A 12,743-nucleotide genomic window follows, 5' to 3' on the forward strand; every position below is an offset into this window, starting at 1 on the left:
GATAGGGTCTCAGGCTAAATCATAGTATATAGCGCAATGGTTGTTGTTGCATCCGAACTCTTGGGGATGTCATCAAAAATTTTGGAAATATCTTCGGAAGTGTTCGGGTGTCCTCGGATATGATCGAGTCACTTGAAAAAACTCATACGTCTTTGGAATTTTTAAAACGTCCATGAAAACCTATGGGTGTCTTCGGGTACAATCGGGCCTCAAGCTTATTGTAGTGGAGAGCGTAAGAGATGAGGCTGCATCAGAGCTTCTCGGGATATCAGAAGTTTTTGCAACATCCTCGGTAGTCTTCAAATATCTTTGGATATGATTAGGTCCCTTAAGATAAATCCCACGCTTTTGCGGCCAGTTTGAATAGACGATAGATTTTATTCCGCGGTATCTCCTAATTTCTTAAATTTTCCTCAAACATTGGACAGTGATAACTCTTATAAACTACTATTTGGTTTTCAGAAGAGTCTTAAATGCATACTTGTTTTTGAAATCAGATCAATGTTTAAGGTTCTCGTCTCCTTTGATGCAAGACGAGGAATCTAAACATTTCTTCGTTCCACTGCCGGGCTTCAAAAGTAGCTTTGGCAGAACAAGAACTCACCACTTTTGAACTTGATAAGAAAGTTATTCGGCAAGCTCGGTGAGTGTCAAGTTTATTTTCGCTATTGCATAAATAGCGCTATCTACTGCGAGGATCGTGCATCAAACGTATCTAATACCGCAGTTCAAAATATAAGAACTTCTTATATTCATTGCATCTCATTAATAAAACAATATAGTTTATGTTCGTGGGCATACCTATGTTTTAGGCCCAACTCAGAGTCATTTCAAATTTAGGCTCAAGAACAAAAACTTTATCACCAATATTCAGTATCATCGAGGAGGGCGAGTAGAAAAAAAATACTTTAAAAAAAGGACAACAAAACGGTCTGATCAATCACACGAGCGAGCGGGTTAAACTATAATTAGAGGATTGTGAAAGTGTAGTGCGATCATCCGGGAGAGTGTAGTCATGAGAAGGACTGTTTGTCGGTGGTGGTGACTGACGTTTTGACAACCTGTGCGGAAGTGATCATCAGATTCAAGTGTACAGTTGTTGTCAGTAGAATGTTGTTAGTCCAGTTTATGTAAAATGTCGCTCAGTTTTTCCGTGATGTTATTGGCTGTAAGACTCACGTAGCTTAAAGGTTTGAGATACAGCGGACATTCGTTAAAAAAAAAATGATTTTATAGTACTTTTGCTAAGGTTGGGCTATAGTGCACTGATATGTTTTCTTCTGCTCTCTTGAAAAGTAAGAGATGCCGAAATTTTGGCCAAGCATGTAAACAGAGAGGTATGAACTTCGCTACTACGATAGTATTCCTTCCTTGTTCTCTGAATTTACTGACTTATTTTCCTCTTTCCCAGTTGAAAGAAACGAGGGAATCAGAAGAATAGATGAATAAGAAGTGAGAAAGCTTTTAACGATTCCTAGTTATCTGCGTTCTGTGTTACCTTCATGTCGCAGCTCGAAGGTTGGATAAGGTGATCTACTGGATAATTGTGACGGCTTGCATCTGTGGGTATACGTTAACTACCCTTTGAACAATGGGGCCCAGATCTTTCTTCATTTGTTTTCTAGATATTTCACTTGACGATTTTCCAGGTGAAAAAAAAAAAAAAATTGTACAGATGACCTTCATGACTCGAGTTCGTAGCCAATGATGATGCTCCATCTAAGATGAATTCAGCCTCAGATGCAATGGATGTTGCGTGAAGTTTTTGTCGTTTATTTTCAGTCAGCAATGGTAATGTTGTCAGGCTACAGAAATTTTCAGTCAAAGTTCTTGTTCGGAAAAATTATCTCGAAATTGTCTGTCGAACACTCGCCTTACACCGCCTTACATTCGCCTTACACCGTCTCCCGGTTAGCTCAATGAAAAGAGCGCTGGACTGTTGTGCGGGAGGTCTAGGGCTCGAGCCCCGGCCGGACCAACACTCAGGGTCTTAAAATAATTGAGAAGAATTTGCTACCTTTCTGTAACATCAAGAAATGGTCAGATATTCTAGTTTTCTCGGATAGGGACGAATAAATGAAGGTCACGTCTCCTGTAGGGTTGGGGTAGGAGACGTTAATTTCCCACACACGAGATTACTGTGTGATGGATGTCCTCCCCTGGGGTGGGATGGGTGGGAGGGTGGACTAGCACGTATAGCTTGTATGTTCTTTTCTAGCCCCTCCCCACTGCAAACTAATGCAGTGAAAATGGAGTAAATAAATTGACACTCCATTTTCAGTTTAATAATCTGTACTGTAAGCAGTTTAATAATCTGTGTTGAAGAAAGACCTAGAGAATCTGCTTGCGATGAGTACGACGTTTAAAGTTGTACAAAAAGAAAGCAGTAGAGTAAACCAAACTTTACGTGTAAGTTGCGGAATGTAACACTTTTATTCGTCAAATGAATTTGGTGTCAGAATAGTAAAGCCCAGCACTTCCTCAAACAACACGGCTTGTGGATTTGTAAACATGCTGGTGTGCAGTTAAATTTCGGTGCGCATGCGTCGCTTAGATCCCTATATTTTGCACTTTCTTTTAAAGGTTCAAGAATGGTGGACTGAGCTCAGCCAGGGCAGTTGAATCAATCACAAATCAATTCCTTAAGAAAGAAGCATCAACAGAACATGTATTGGAAAGAAAAATTAGAGGAAATTTGAAGTTCGCGAATATAAAAATGTATACAAAATCGTTCCCCTTGCTATTAGTACACATGCATTATGATTTATTGCTTGTTGTTCTATTTCTTCAGGAAGAAAGAAAAAAAAAGGGATCGGTAGGTGTTCCTTTATTAAATCCTCTCTTGATTTGTAATACTAAATAAAGTTTAACAAATAAGTCACTCACTATTATTTACGCTCTCGATATTACGGTGAACGGAATAGAAAACGAGCCTATTTTGACTGGGACCCTCAAAAAACAAAACCAAAACGTTGAGTCCTTGGACCTCTAACTTAAGAATGACTGCCTCGTATTTCTCCTTACAGTATCACCCCCGAATTATGCATTAACGTCACAGGAATATAGGAAATGGTCACCATTTGGAGAAGCTCTTGAAATTGATTGTTGAGCAAATTCTCCTTGACAGAGTCTTAAAAAATGAATAGAAAACAGTATGGAGAATATGTATTCTGATGTTATAGTTTAAAAGGTTAAAAAAGCTATTCAGAGCCAAGGTGAATATCAATGGGTAGCCTAGCCTTCATTTTATGAACATGCGCAGTAACATGTTTGACAATCTCAAACATTTGATCTAAGAAGTTCAACCGGTTTTTCTTCTCTGATTTCCTCTTTGAAATAGAAAAGATGCCGAGCTAAAATGTGCAATCTCCAGGCTGAGCAACGAAGGCGGTTGGCTTCAATCTGGTGTAACAAATTTAATGAACAAGATCAACGAGCATAACGATCAAATAGAAAAACTGCAGACTGCAAAGGGTAGGGTTGGAGATAATGCAGACCAGCAAGAGATATCCATAACTAAAATGAAACTGAAGCTTGGCAAGGAAAGTGAATCAAATGTCAAAAGAGCACTCTTGAATTAACCCTTCGATCCCTAAAAGTGACTAACTTCTAATTACATTTACAATATTTCCACTCTTGAATCAAATGTTAAGGTCACGAGAGTGAAGAAAATGATCTCAAACAAAAGAAGCACTTGACTGTTAACCAAATTCTTCCCGTGAGCACAAGGAAATGAATAGATAACCGATGTAGGGATGTAAAGTGTTAGATATCAGAAAATCATCTCCTCGTCGTAGAACGCGTTTGGTGGGAAAAAGCGCGCTAACAGTCGTTCGATTGACGTCTGTGCATGTGTGAACGTTGCAATGGCTAGGAGGGGGGATTTCAAGGAGTCAGAACCAAAATATCTGACATCTTTGAGGAGTTTTAAGCTAATAGACAGGCCAATGAGTCACAGTTTGTTACAGCCACATAGCGTTCTGGCAAAGTTCAACTGGATACCCTTTATTACATACGCTTTATGTTTAAAAAATCTATCTAGTTCTCTTTTTCCCTAGTATTTTTTTTCCTTTTACAGACCTATTTGAACCTTTCGCGCTGTTTTAGTCTCACGATTACTTTTTTTTCACTCTAAGTGACAATTTTGTAGTTTATGTATATCTTTTAGATGGAAATTTCAATGAGAACAATAAAATGTAAGTGACATTTGATATCGTCTTTTCCAACATGCAGGAAACGTTATAGATAGATCATAAATGTTACGCTTGTCATCTGCCCTAATTCAACTGAAATAGAAAATGGAGGCCTCATTATTATTGCCCAGAGGGGAAAGAGGGCTAGAATATTTTCGATGATCACGGTTAAAAATTCACCTGACTTAGTCCTTCCCATAGGGCTCTGTAGTATTGGAATGACCCTCAATTTCCTAACGTCCCCCCTTTATATCCCGTTAGCGACCAATGATCCCCCTCTGTTCCCTCTAAAAACTTTATGCACCCCTTAAAATCCTCCTCGCCCTCCCCTGGTGATATATAGTAACGGGTCCTTAGGCGAGGGAAAGATTGGGGATGAGTCTGGTCTCGCTCTGAGGTGATATGGTGTGACCATTACTTTGACCGAGAAGGACAGGTTTTAATGTTACAGCTGATTGTCTGACTGCTTCAGTCCCCACGTTGACTCATTTCATGTCTCATTTATCCACAGAGTTCGTCAAAAAAGCGACACGCAAATAAACGGAAATATCATACAGGTAAATTTTCTTTTTTTTAAAGTAACCCTGTCAAAAATACTAAGCATTTTGGTTAATATTCGACTCCTTAAATAAGGTACGAGGTTATCCTTTTTCAGCCTGTTACTTACCAACGTTGTCGGGCTCGTAACCTTTTAGAGGGCTGATGTGAATTCATTAATGGCAACGACTTTGTTTAACGCGTGCGTAACTGTTCTAAATCTTTTAGCTTCAGAGTTTATAAGAACTTTTTGAATGAAACATTCTTTCCCATTTTAAATTGTAGGGCCTGGAATACGAAAATTTCTGATGAACAAAAAGAAAGAGTGAGTGATAATGTTAATTAGAAAATGTTGTTATTTATTATGAGATTAGAGTCCACTCGTTATTGATCGCAGTGGAGGGGAAATTTGGGGGATCACATTTTTCAGGAGGACGGAGAAGGAGTCAGTCGTCGCTAGAAGACTGTTAAAGTAGGGCGATCAAAAATTGACTGCCAAAGAGGGGGCTCACTGATATACTAAGGCCTCAGAGGGGAGGGGGTGGGGTTACCTTCTATAATGTCGGCCGAGTCTGCTGTAATATCAGCATGTGATTTTTTAAATCATGTCATTCAGTACCCAGTTTTAGCTTAGGAACTTTTGACACGCCCCCTGAGATCTGATGTCATCCGTGCTTTAGCGCGGCCGTAATTCATTTCATCATAAGCAACAGCATAATAAAGCAGCGTAGTTAATCAAAAACGCTGTTGCTTGTAAGCAACAACGTAATAAAGTAACTTTACTTAAGCGCTAAGGAATAAGTAAATTTTGTTACGACACGGCATCAGGAGCGAAACATCCTGGTGAACTTTGGAAGAAAATGAAGACTCCTCTTCCTAACTTTGGCATAAATAAACTAAGTAACATAACTCTTGTTGAGAACGGTGTGGTCACGACGGAACCCAGGCAGGTGGTGGAAATGTTTAATAGCTATTTCGCCAATGTAGTTTCAACAAATCAACGTGAAAGTGACTTCAACGATCATCCAAGTGTAAATCTAATCGCTAGCAAAATGCTGCTAGATTAGTTTGTCTTCCAGCCTGTAAGCTGTGGCTGTGTTCGTCAAATCTTAGACAATCTAAATCCCCGGAAGGCTGTTGGCGTAGATTGAATTTCACCGCGTCTCTTAAGGCTCGCTGCTCCCATCCTAACTGAGGAGATAACACAGCTGATCAACCATCTGATTATGAACCAATCATGGCCAACCGAATGGAAGAGTGGGAACTTGACACCGGTATTTGAAAAAAAAAAGATGAAGATACACGCAAAGAGAATTATCGTGCTGTTTCCATTCTTACCGCCATTTCTAAAGTGTACGAGAAGATTATGTTTGACCAGCTGTACGGCGCTTTCCATGAACATCTTTCTCCGAATCTATCTGGGTTCTTGAAGAAATACTCTTTTTGCACCCCACTCTTGAAGATGACTAAGGACTGGAGGCGAAACCTTTACAAAAGGGAGGGAGTTATAGCCGTGGCAGTGGACCTGTCCAAAGCATTTGATTCTATTAACCATAACCTCCTTTTGGCTAAAGTAAAAGCGTATGGCTCCTCTCCGTCTGCATTAAACTTGATTTCTTCCTATTTGTTGGGGCGAAGACAGAGAGTTAAGTTGTCCGGTGTTTGCTCCAACTACTCAGAAGTAATGGTGGGCGTTCCCCAAGGGTCCCTCCTCGGACCGCTGCTGTTTAACATTTATATAAATGACTTGAACTACGCCATACCGGATATATCTCTGAGGTTATACGCCGACGACACAACTATGTATGCCTCAGACGTCTCGCCCATGGTTCTCGAATTTGTAGTGAATAATGGTCTTGAGCGGTCATCGTCGTGGTTTCGAGAGAATCATCTGGTGATCAACAACACAAAGACGCAAGCATTACCCATTGGTCCCTGTAAGTAAACAACTCACACAACCTACGTGGCGAACGGATTCTTGTACAACCCAGAGTCAACACTACTAAGCATGGGCTAAATACTTTCAGGTACTTTGGTCCAAAAATCTGGAACTCTTTAATTAATGACTTAAGAACTTCACGAACACTAAAAGAGTTTGTAACACGTATCAGGAAAATTACTTTTGACGTATGTAATTGTACCCTTTGTAGCTCTTAGACTTAATGTAATTCTTACCCTGGATGTAGGTTTAGTACTCTATCTTTTCAGTAGCATGTATTTAGTTATATTAGTGTATTTAATAATGTTATTAATTGATTGATTAATTAATTAATTAATTAGTTAACCTTATATTTTACTTATCATCTCTGAGCTTTTCTTGTAACTTTTTAGTATTATATTTTCATTTATTTTCTACTCGATTCATTAGCTATCTAAGCTAGGTGCCTGACAAGCTCCATAAATTTCGAGTATAAATAAATACCTGGCCATACACAGCTCTGTCATTGAGACACTGCCATCTATCAAAATACTTGGCATTGAACTTGATAGTATGCTATCTTTCAAGGATCACATTACTAAACAGCTTCAAAAGGTATACGCTAACAGTGGCGCACTTAGGAGAATCAGGCGTTTTTTCCCTGGCAATGTTATGTTAAGGCTCTACAAAACTTTCATTCTCCCTCATTTTGAATACTGTTGCCCTCTCTTTCTTGGATTGGGGAAAGTGCAAGCGAATCGGCTAGAAGATGCCAACTATTATATTCTTAGATCACTGCTGGGTTATCTCAAGTCTACCCTTTATGATGAATTGCTGCGAATCTTGAATATGGAAACGTTAGACCATAGAAAAAAACAACAATACCTTATTCTGTTATATAAATATTTGCATAACGACGGTCCCAAATATATCAGGGATTTTTGTAGTTTTAGGAAAACTATGTACAATTTGAGAGGAACCGGCATTAATTTGTGCGCACCTAAATTTAGTTTAAATTTTATAAAAAAACTTCCACTTATATGCGTGCGCAGCTGTGGAATGGATTACCTACAAGTGTAAAACTGGCCAGTAATATGTATATGAGAACGATCCTTCGCAGTAAAGCACTATTTGAGCAATAGTGAAAATCAGACCTGAAAAAAATTTCAGGCCTGTACGGGATTCGAACCACTGACCTTTACTGCGAAGGATCGTTCTCATATACGTCTCATAACCGCAGTTCACACATATGTTTCATATGTTTGTTGTTGTTCGATTTATCATCTACGGGTTTATATCGAATTAATTTGATGGCCTGCTCCCATTTGGCTTGTTAGCTCAATTGGTAGAGCGCTGCACTAGTATCGCAGAGGTCAGTGGTTCGAATCCCGTACAGGCCTGAAATTTTTTTCAGGTCTGATTTTCACTATTGCTCAAATAGTGCTTTACTGCGAAGGATCGTTCTCATATACGTCTCATAACCGCAGTTCACACATATGTTTCATATGTTTGTTGTTGTTCGATTTATCATCTACGGGTTTATATCGAATTAATTTGATGGCCTGCTCCCATTTGGCTTGTTAGCTCAATTGGTAGAGCGCTGCACTAGTATCGCAGAGGTCAGTGGTTCGAATCCCGTACAGGCCTGAAATTTTTTTCAGGTCTGATTTTCACTATTGCTCAAATAGTGCTTTACTGCGAAGGATCGTTCTCATATACGTCTCATAACCGCAGTTCACACATATGTTTCATATGTTTGTTGTTGTTCGATTTATCATCTACGGGTTTATATCGAATTAATTTGATGGCCTGCTCCCATTTGGCTTGTTAGCTCAATTGGTAGAGCGCTGCACTAGTATCGCAGAGGTCAGTGGTTCGAATCCCGTACAGGCCTGAAATTTTTTTCAGGTCTGATTTTCACTATTGCTCAAATAGTGCTTTACTGCGAAGGATCGTTCTCATATACGTCTCATAACCGCAGTTCACACATATGTTTCATATGTTTGTTGTTGTTACTGGCCAGTAATATGAAACTTTTTAAGAAGCTATTGATAACATTCAAACCTAGCTGCTTCTCAATTTTATACTTGTATTTAAGTGACTCTCAATTTCATCGTACAAACATAATTTTTAATCTTAATTTTAAATTATTTAAGCTATTGCTTCACCATTTTATACCTGTATTTAAGTGACTTTGAATTTTACTGTACAGACTTAAGTTTTAATATTAATTGCTAGTTATTTTAATTTCTAATCAATTAGGTCTCGACAGTATGTATTACGTTTTTTAGCTTCTTAATTTTACAGGCACGTACGTATTTTGAACAAGCTCTATGAGCTCCTTGACGCTACGTGGGTAAATAAAGTATTAATTGATTGATTGATTAATTGATTGATCGATTGATTGATCATTGCACTAGGCTGAAAAGGATTCATGAACAAAAAAAAACAAACAAAATTTGTGCGCTGATTAAAAAAAAAAAGAAAGTTACCGAGCGGAGTACGAAAGGAAAGAAAGGATTGTAGAGGTAAATATTGATCAAAGTAGTTAAGAATTTAATTTCATCGAGGTTTACAAAATCAAATAATTAAGGTGCTACGCTAGTCTCGTTTCTAAGACTTTAAAAAACGAGGCGGAATGTCAGGTAATGCTTTGCGCGCGAGCAAAAGGCATGACGTGAAAGGATCTGCCTCTAGATCGAGTTAACCTGTGTCACAGTCCTAATTCATTACTTTTAGGCAAATAATAAAAGTAAAAATATCGACAAAAACAGTTAAGCTTGTTTACCCTCTCCTTAGGAGACAGATTAAAGTATACCCTGAAACAATCGCACTAGACTATGTCTTAAATTCCTTCAGTATTACCTGTTTAGACCGACATGGAAAGAAAGGTAAATATTAGAGGGTAAGAAAACTTTTCTATTCTTTAGGCAAAATTCAGAGTAAAGAATAGAAAGGAAATATTGCTAATAGGATAGTCCTTCGATACAATGTGTTTGCCAAATGATTATATGTCAATTTAGGGTCATTCATCGAATTTTTTGTCAGTAAAGGCCCATGGTTTTTATACGATAAACAAAATGTCCATGATCCTTGTGGAAAACAGTATGACAATCATGTATAAAATGCGCTTAATCCACCCGGCAACATTTATGTTCGTACCTAATAAATCTTATAGTTTTACGAGGCCTTGTTCACCTGGCGCAATGGCGATTAAAATCATCAAAAAAGTGAGGTGGCATTAAGGCAACTGCATCGACTATTTTAACCCCTTTACTCGCACGATCTGTGGAGGCGCGGTGACCTCATGGTTTGTACGCTCGACTCTGGATCGAGTGGTCCGGGTTCGTGCCGGGACATTGTGTTGTGTTCTTAGGCAAGGCACTTTACTCTCACAGTGCCTCTCTTCACCCAGGTGTAGAAATGGGTACCGGCAAAGTTAATGCTGGGGGTAACCCTGCGATCGACTGGCATCCCATCCAGGGGGGAGTACAAATACTGCTTGTCGCTTAATGCTACAGAAACCGGAGTTAAGCACCGACCTAATGGGCCACTAGGCTCGCAAACAGACTTTACTTTACTCCCACGATCTGATGGTGAATTCTCCCCTGTAGCTGTTACACGTTTCCCTGTGAATTAGTTACAAGAATTTGGAGTTAGATCAAGATAACAACATCTTCCTAATAAGTTTGGTATTCTCATTACCTGTTTCCTGGGTAACATTTGAAAAAAATAGGGAAAAGTTACCTGCTAATCAGTTCTTGGGTTTTGAGGGTTGAACTTTTGTATACCCTGATTACAATCCCATCATGACAATACATGCTACTTATTTGTTTGAAAATAACAGGTAAATCAAGCAAGTGTGAATGGTGTTTCTTAAGGGCTGCATCATTGCTACGGTAACCTTTCTGTAAGGAAAATTACAATAAGAAAAAACTTATATCGATGCTAAACGAACAAACCATTGGGAAATGGACACCAGAAAGGAAATTGGAGTGTATTGAGACATAGCAGTGGGGAGGGAGGGTAGGGTCAGTAAATATCAAGTCAAGCATTTGGCCCTGCTCAAAATTCTGCCTCAGAACTTACAATACAATACTTTTTGATAGATAACTCGAGTCTTCCACCTTACATCATCGACATGAGAGGTGCTTAAAATTAATAGAGTTTCTGTGGTAGTAAAAATTCTGATTATATCACTGTAATTTTGGGGAAAAGATTAGACATGAAGATGACGCAAGGAAAAATCCCCAAATTATTAGTATAAAGTTGAATATAAAAATATTTTAAGTCACTCTTTACCTTTAAAAATATTTGAATCAAAGGATCTTTTGTGATATTAAGAATTTGACGGGACTTAAAAAAATCAGAGATGCTTAAGAAACTCAGCGATATTTAACAATTATTCCACCACCACGCGTTGGATATGAGATGATAGATAGCCAACGAGGTGTGTAGCGCCGAGTTGGCTATAATCATCTCATATCCAACAAACGCGAGTGGAATAATTGTTTTATTAAAACGCTACATTAAATTATTCAATTTTATTACATTTTTAGCACCCTTTCAATTTTAAGCTTATGCGTACGCTTACCATATCGTAGTTTATGATATATTGGGTCATATACCATAATGGCTAAGCCAATGAAAAGTCTTGAATTGCATTATCGAATGATCCAGTTTTTAATAATTAGAGATATCTATAACTTTTGAGGTCATCAGCCTCGAATTCCACACTTATGGCAAGCGAAAGAAGTTTAAAATATGATACAGATCAACGGTTCAAAGCACATTTAAGCGTAGTTTTTCTCACTGGGATAATGATGACCAAACATCATAACAAATCAAGTGAATTTAATTAATAGTTGTCAGTAAAACAATTGATATAGCCTGCAGGGTCCAGCTATTTAGAGACGTCATTAATGTGTTTGGTGTCGAAGCCAGATTAGCTTTCGCTTTCATGTTCACCGGTGCTTTTTTGATCACGGAGAGCAGCCTCTATTCTTTATCGCAAAAGGAGTACTACTATCTTGCTATGAGGTGTCTGAAAGTTTGACAACGGTAAGATGACTTTATTTCAGTTACACCTAAGGATAACCAAAACTACAACTGCTTTTAAGCGAGGTTAAATTAGTTTGAATTAAACCAAAAAACTTTCCGTCCTAAGATGGATGCGACATTCGCTTTAAAAGATTTGACGACTGTTTGGAGCAGAAAGATTAGCCAGCTCAGCAACAACGTGAAGTTTCACCACGCTTTCTTGTCCCATTCTTGAAATATCGTTTTGTGAAAATATAAGTGATGCTATTTTGATACGCTTCACGATTTTATGACAAGATTTACTGAGTGTATCAACCTATTGGATGAACTCGAATGACTATGGAAAATAATTCTGAAAAAGGCTTGAATAGACTGCGAAAAGTATATTTTCTTTGCCGATAATAATCAAAGTCCTGTCCCCGTTCCGATTTCAAATTTTGCAACTATTATGATCCACCTCAATTGTAATCCTTGAGTGATCACAGGTGAGTTTGTTTCAAGTCTCACCAAGTGAACGAAGCGAACTGCAGCAAAAAATATTTCAACGATACGTGACTTGCTCGGGCTCTTAGTACCGGTTCCCTCGCAACACTCTTCAGATTTTTCATTCGCGCTTACATCAAGCTAATCTAATCTGCGGTTATCGTGTCAGTTTTGCGCTTTGTTATTATTCATGTCTGCAGACTACGAGAAGAACGTCCATATTCTCCTTGCGTCGGTTTTTAATAATTTAATGTAGCGTTTTAATAAAACAATTATTCCACTCGCGTTTGTTGGATATGAGATGATTATAGCCAATTAAATCTCTCGAGGTCTCTTGTCCTGTCTTGCTTAGAGACGTGATTAATGTGCATGGCGACGAAGCCAGATTAGCTTTCGCATGCGAGTTCCTCAAGTGTTTTGTTGACTACAGAAAGCAGTCTATATTCGTTACTGCTGATAAAGTATTATTACCTCACGAAAAAAGTTTCAAGAACTTTGACAACGTGAAGCAAACTTTAATTCACTTACCTGAAAGTTATGCGTAGCAAATACAACTCGTTACAAACTAAGTG

General features: G+C 38.4%; 1 long non-coding RNA gene across 1 annotated transcript; it reads right to left on the reverse strand.

The window, feature by feature from the left end:
• Positions 1 to 4,126: 4,126 nt before the first annotated feature.
• Positions 4,127 to 12,741, reverse strand: LOC148731595 (uncharacterized). Its single transcript, XR_016001588.1, has 3 exons — positions 12,700 to 12,741; positions 10,191 to 10,277; positions 4,127 to 6,621 (listed from the first exon to the last, which is right to left on the reverse strand). It is a non-coding gene; the product is annotated as an uncharacterized LOC148731595 (long non-coding RNA).
• Between the last annotated feature and the right edge of the window lie 2 nt (positions 12,742 to 12,743).

Source organism: Stylophora pistillata, chromosome 5 (genome assembly GCF_964205215.1).
Source record: "Stylophora pistillata chromosome 5, jaStyPist1.2, whole genome shotgun sequence".
NCBI lineage: Eukaryota > Metazoa > Cnidaria > Anthozoa > Scleractinia > Pocilloporidae > Stylophora > Stylophora pistillata.